Here is a 6,820-nt window from a genome sequence, read left to right as displayed (position 1 = left end):
CCCTTCACCGTACTTGCTCTGTCCCCTCCAGTTCTCATTTTCTCTTATGGCTTCTGAGTCTTCCCTTCTTGCCCAGTTTCATTGGTGGGCAGTATGCCTGGTGCTATGGACTGAACTGTATCATCCCCCGCTCCCCACCCCGCCAACCTCCATTCATATGCTGAAGCCCTAACCCCCAATGTGCTGGCATTTGGAGATGTCCTTGGGAGATAATTAGCTTGTGAGAGGGAGATTCTTCCCTTACTCACTAACCCCCATCAGTGCTAACCCCCTTAACATCTTTGAAACCATCCCTTCCCTTCTGGCTCCTGCCTGGGTCCTGGCTAAGCCCATATCATCTGTTGCCTTAGCATTTACTGTAGTCTGGCTGGTCTTCTTGCCTCCAATCTTGTCCCTTCAAAACCACTCTTAACGTTGCAGGCCCCAGCCATCCGCTTCCAGTGCAATCTGAAATTTGTCTCCCTTGTTAAAAACCTTTCTGTGACTCTCAGTGCCTGTAGGATAAATCCAAGTCCTCTAACAAAGTGCACAAGGCCCTTCCTGATCTGACACCCCGGCTCACGCCTCCTCCGACTTCCAGAGGCTCCTGCCAGAGACCGCCCAGTTGCCTGGCCTGTTGGGTCCGCCTGCGCTTCCCTTCCCCCTTGCAGCTGTGGAGAACTACTCATCTTTCAAAACCCACCTTGCCTGTCATCTTCTCCAAGAGCTTTCCCAGAACCTCCCGCAGGGGATGAATCCCCCGTTTTCTGATGCCTGAATTTTGGGCGGACAGCTACAGAAATACTTCTTTGTTCTCTTCCTCGTACAGCATGATGTCAGAGACCATGTTAATTCACCTCTTCATCCTTAGGGCCTAGCACAGGCGAGTTATTCTCAAAACGCATTGAATGAATAATCAGAAACTGGCAGATATATTTCACCAGGGCCCAATGTACAACCAGTTTAATGGAGAGAGCCTGGGGCTTGTGACTAAACCCCTGCTGAGAGTCATCAGGTCACCTACCCTGGTGCCCAGTACCAGGCCTGGGTTTCTACCAGAGCACAACTGGATAAGTAGAGACCACCTTGCTAAGGGCTTTCCTAGAGAGCTGAGATTGCAAGGCAGAAGACCCAGTCATAGAGCAGTAGGGTAGGACTTGGAGGAGGAATGGGGCTCCCTGTCAGAGCCACGGAGAAAGAGCGGGGAGGCTGGCACAGGCTCCCTGGCTCAGTCCCAGGCAGGCGGAGGGGGAAGACTCATTCATCGAGGGCCAGCCCAGGAGTGAGACTGCGGAGCTGGCTGGCGGCGGCCCAGGCCCAGGCTCAAGGCTGGGAGGGGATTTCCTCAGGCTCCCTCCCCCAAGGCAGGGTGGCTGGGAACTTGCCAGACAAATTTAGTTCGAGGAGGGGCCAAGGATCACCCAGAAAAAGGGCAAGAACTTCAGGGCAGCAGAGGCACCCCTCCGCCCGGGAGGTAACACGGAAAGCAGCCTGCCCTGCCTCGGACGCCTCCCGCGGGAAGGAGGTAAGCTGCGTGCGGGTGCTGGGAGCCGGTGGAGGGAGTCCCTCCGTGTGGCCAGGGGGGCTGAGGGCAGGAAGTGAGAGAGAGGGCAATGAGAAGGAGGCAGATCGTACCTTGTTCCCTTAGCAACCTCCCTTCCGGAGTAGCCTTTCGGAGTGGCCCTTGGGATTTTGCAACTTTCTTTTCAAAGTTGGCAATGTGTTTGACCCGGAGTCAGGAGGCTGTTTCTTGGCTCCTTCCCGAGGGGCGTGGTCGGGGTGCCAGGTAATTCTATTCCCTTTCTGTGCCCCGGTCAATCATCCGCCTTCTCTCCCCCTACATCACATTCCCCCAGTAACATCCCCACCCTCCCTCCTGCCTCCCAGCTCCCCACTCCCAACAACTGAGCCAGTTCCTAGCCCTCCAGTGTTGCCCGCCCTCTGCCCCTCCTCTGGGCACTGCAGACCACAGCGAGGGGAGACGGTCTCGGGCTTCTTCCTGCAAGGCGCCGCCCTCAGGGTTGTTTCCTCCTTCCTGGTATGGGGTATTTGAGGGATTTCAGTCATCCATATTTTTTATTATTTATTTGTTTATTCATCATTGTTTGAATATGTATCTGGATTCTCTGGGGCAGAAAAACACAATTTCTGCTCTTCCGGGGAATAGGAAAATGGAAATTTATTTCACAAACATTTAATGATCATGTATAAGCTGGTAGGCAGTGTGGCACAGAGGAAAATTATTTTGGAATCATAGAGACACTTGGTTTCATGTCCCACTTCTGTCATCTTCCCGAGCCTCAGTTTCCTCGTTTGTAAAATGGTACTGTAACGAAGATGACAGGAGATAAGGCACGCGAAGCACCGACCCTGGCGCCAGGCACACCTGAAACCTCGGTAAATTTCGGCGCTCTTCCCTTGTTCTTTGGGCCCTTTCCCGCCACATCCCCCTCTCTAGGCCTGTAAGGATATGTAAGACAACCTCTGGCCCTGAAAGCACTGGGAAGTAAACACAGAACTGGGCAGTGAAGAGAGGGAGGCCAAGAAGGGTTGGGGGTTGGGCTGGATAGGGGAGGTGCCTCCAGCGGGTCTGAAGTGAGAGCGCTGGACCAGGCATGGCACCTGGGCCGCAGGGGGATGTTAGCCCCAGCAGGCTCTCCTGCTGTGTTTCTGAGACTGTGCACTCACACTGAGCAAGTAATGAGAACTACCAGTTCCTAGACCCCCTCTGCTTTTAAATGCAGTATCTCGTGTAATCATAACCCTGTAATCATAACCCTGTTATGATATCATTAAAATGAAAGTGCAAACAGGCTAAAGGATTTGCATAAGGTCCCATGGCTAGTAAGTTTCCCTGTATCAGAAAGAACAAAAGGACAGCAACTTCCCCAGCTTCCCAGCCACCAGCTTCTCCTTCCCGCACATCCCCTGCTATGGGCTGCCCCATCCAGGTGGGGAGGAGCACACTCCTTCCCTGATTCATCGTTAACTCATTCATTCATTCACACATCATTCATTCTATCAAGTGCACTTTTGGTCCCAAGAGGGCAGGGACAGTGTCTGTTGGTTTGGTTATATAACCAGCAACTTGTATTGCTGAATATTTTTGATGAATCCTTGAGTAAATGAGTCTAGCAAGCATTTTTTTTTAAAGAGAGAGAGAAACATCAATGTGTGGTTGCCTCTCATGCATCCCCTGCTGGAAACCTGGCCTGCAAGGGAATGTGCCCTGACTGGGCATGTGCCCTGACTGGGAATCGAACCAGCAGTCCTTTGGTTCACAGGCCCATGCTCAATCGACTGAGGTACACAAGCCAGGGCACATTTTTTAAAAATTGTATTTTATTGATGATAAAACTGCTATTTACAGTTGTCCCAACTTTCCCACCTTGCCCCTTCCACCTAGCTCACCCCCCACTCCCTCAGGCAGCCCCCATAAAGTTGTCCATGTCCATGGGTCATGCATATATGTTCTTTGGCTACTCTACTTCCTATGCTGCAGTTTACATGTCCATGGCTATTCTGTACCAACCAACTTGTACTTCTTAATCCCTTCACCTTTTTCACCTATTCCCCTGACTACCTGCCCCCTCCCAAAATCTGGCAACCATCAAAACCTTGTCTGTGTCTTTGATTCTGTTTCTGTTCTGCATGGTTGTTTGTGGGTTGTTTTTAAATTTTAGATTCAGTTGTTGATAGATGCATATTTATTGCCATTTTATTGTTCACATTTTTAAAGGGCTTTTATTTTTTAAAAGATTTTATTTATTTATTTTTAGAGAGAGGGGAAGGGAAGGAGAAAGAGAGAGAGAAACATCAATGTGTGGTTTCCTCTCATGTGGCCCCCACTGGGGACCTAGCCTGCAACTCAGGTGTGTGCCTTGACTGGGAATCAAACCAGTGACCCTTTGGTTTACAGCCCATGCTCAATCCACTGAGCTATACCAGCCAGGGCTATTGCCATTCATATTTTCTTCTCCTTCTCCTCCTCCTCCTTTTTTCTCCTCCTCCTCCTTCTTTCTTCTTCTTCTTCTTCTTCTTCTTCTTCTTCTTCTTCTCCTTCTCCTTCTCCTTCTCCTTCTCCCCTCCTCCTCCTTCTCCCCTCCTCCTCCTCCCCCTCCCCTTCTCCACTCTCCCCTCCTCCTCTTCCTCCTTTCTTCCTCCTCTTCTTTTTCTTTCTTCTTCTTTCTTCTTCTTCTCCCTTCTTCCTTCTTCTTTCTTTTTCTTTCTTGATCCTTTAACATTTCTTATAATACTGGTTTGGTGGTGATGAACTCCTTTAGGTTTTTCTGGTCTGGGAAGCCCTTACCTGTTCTTTGATCCTAAATGATAGCTATCTAGAGAGTAATCTTGGTTGTAGGTCCTTGCTTTCCATGACTTTGAATATTTCTTGCCAATCCCTTCTAGCCTGCAAAGTTTCTTTTGAGAAATCAGCTGATAATTTTGTGGGAACTCCATTGTAGGTAACTGCTTTTCTCTTGCTGCTTTTAAGATACTTTCTTTGCCCTGGCTGGTGTGGCTCAGTGGATTGAGTGCCAGCCTGTGAACCAAAAGATTGCTGGTTTGATTCCCAGTCAGGGCACACACCTGGGTTGTAGACCAGGTCTCCAGTTGGGGATATGGGAGAGGCAATCAATCGATGTATCTCTTTGCATTGATGTTTCTCCCTCCTTTCTCCTCTCTCTAAAAAAATAAATAAGTACATCATTTAAAAAAATTGTCTCTTTGTCTTCAAGCTTCGGCATTTTAATTATGATGTGTCTTGGTGTGGGCCTCTTTAGATTCTTTTTGTTTGGGACTCTTTGTGCTTCTTGGACTTCCTTCACCAAGTTTGTCTATTTCCTAGTTTGTCTATTTCCAAGTTTGTCTAGGAAGTATGTCTATTTCCTTCACCAAGTTAGGGAAGTTTTTTGCCATTATTTTTTTCAAATGAGTTTCCAATTTCTTGCTCTCTCTCTTCTCTTTCTGGCACTCCCAATATGTGAATGTTGGTAAGCTTGAAGTTGTCCCAAAGGTTCCTTATACTATCCTCATGTTTCTGGAATTTTTTTCTTCTTGCTGATCTGATTGGTTGTTTTTTGCTTCTTTATATTCCATATCACTGATTTGATTTTCGGCTTCATGCACTCTACTGTTGTTTCCCTGTAAATTGTTCTTTATTACAATTAGTGTATCCCTCATTTCTGACTGGATCATTTTTAGGCTGCTGAGGTTCTCATTAATTTCCTTGTGCATCCTTATAACCAGTGTTTTGAACTCTCCATCTAGTAGATTGCTTGTCTTCATTTTGTTTAGTTCTTTTTCTGGGGTTTTGTTTTCTTCCTTCATTTGGGCCATGTTTCTTTGCCTCCTTATTTTGGCAGCCTCCCTATGTTTGTTTCTATGTAGTAGGTAGAGCTGCTATGTCTCCCAGGCTTGATATGAGTGGCCCTAATGCAGTAGGAGTCCTGTAAGGTCCAGTGGCACAGCCTCCCCTATTACACAAGCTGGGTACTCAAGGTGTGCCCACTGTGTGGGCTACATACACTCCCCTTTTGTAGTTGAGCATTGATTGCTGTTGGCACTTCCTAGGTCAGCCACTGTCTGTGTTCTGTCTGGGGTCACACAGCATAAGCTACAGAGTGATCTGTAGATGGCTGCTATTCGTGCTGGCTTAGAGGTGTCCAGGTGAGGTCAACCTGTGAACCAAGGCTAGCTGTTATTGGTGCTGGCCTGGGGCAACTTAGCTAGATGTATGGGGCTTGCTGAAGCCAGATGCTGTTTGAGAGAATTTAGGAAAATCTGAAGCATGGACCAAGACAAGCCATTCATATGCAAGAGCCACTGGAAACAGCTTGGGTAGGCCTGAAAGTTGGGTGGGACAGGGACTCAGGGAATCACAAGGGTGGGACAAACAATGTAAGCCAGGTTGATGGAATCTCAGGTGCCCGCCTGCTGACTCTAGCTCTGCAGTGCGAGGGCTCAGAAAAGGAACAGTAGCCTCTGCTAGCACTTCTATCTGGGAGAAAGCCACCCCCCAGCTCTTGCCCTGATGCTGGATAATTCAGTTACTCCCTGTATATATCTCTGATGCCTTTCAATCTGTTGCCCCCATGCTGGAGCTCAGAAGGAGTGAGTCCGAGTGAGTCTGTGTATGGGCCCTTTAAGAGGAACTGTTAGGGAGTCCAGCAGTTTATGTCTTTCACAGCCTCACTCCCCACTGGTTTTTATAGCTAGACTCTGGGGCCTCTTGTGAGGCTAGAACCCCTCGCTCCTGAGATATCCCTCGCAGTTTTTATCCGCCACACATGGGTGTGGGACCCACCCATTCTGTGTCTGTGCTCCTCCTGCCAGTTTCGATATGGTTTCTTCTTTAATTTTGTAATTGTTTCTGAATGATAGTTGTTTTATAGTTTAGTTGTCAATTTGATGTGGTTGTGAGAGGAGGGAAGCAGTGTTTACGCTGCCATCTTAACTGGAACTCTCCAGGATACAGTCATTGATGCATTTCATGGGCTCCATAAGAAGGAGTTGAAGATGAATAAAACAGAAGTCCTGTTCTCAGGGTACTTACAGCCTTGCAGAGGAGATGGTGATAATATATAGAAGGCACTAGTACCCTAGACAGGAACAGAGGTTGTTAAAGGTACTAAGGGGTACATTTAATTCTACCATCTCTGCTTTGTTCTACACTGTGGCACACACATAGTAGATGCTCAATACAGCTTTGCAGAGGAGGTGTTTAGGATGATCTTTGAAGGGGGTGTTAAGACTTCACCAGGAAAACAAATTGGGGGAGAAAAGTATTCTAGCAGAGGGAGATTCTCATGAAAAAGGCCTAGCAGAGGGAGAGAGCTGGAAT

The 6,820-nt window shown here is 48.0% G+C and overlaps 1 protein-coding gene across 2 annotated transcripts in view; it reads left to right on the top strand.

Annotated features, from left to right (window-relative positions):
* Window positions 1-1,261: 1,261 nt before the first annotated feature.
* The window catches only part of RHBDL2 (rhomboid like 2), a 54,812-nt gene continuing 49,253 nt past the window's right edge, over window positions 1,262-6,820 (top strand). The window contains exons 1-2 of one of the 2 annotated variants that reach the window (XM_045859736.1): window positions 1,262-1,504; window positions 2,284-2,376. The gene's annotated coding sequence lies outside the window, so the exon portion shown is untranslated. The remainder of the gene's footprint in view (window positions 1,505-2,283; window positions 2,377-6,820) is intronic. The other variant, XM_045859735.1, reaches the window with a different exon arrangement.

The sequence above is a fragment of the Phyllostomus hastatus genome, unplaced genomic scaffold, assembly GCF_019186645.2.
Source record: "Phyllostomus hastatus isolate PE091 unplaced genomic scaffold, TTU_PhHast_1.1 phas_scaffold_182, whole genome shotgun sequence".
NCBI lineage: Eukaryota > Metazoa > Chordata > Mammalia > Chiroptera > Phyllostomidae > Phyllostomus > Phyllostomus hastatus.
Note: the sequence above shows the minus strand (reverse complement) of the source record. Positions and strands in the feature narration are given on the sequence as shown.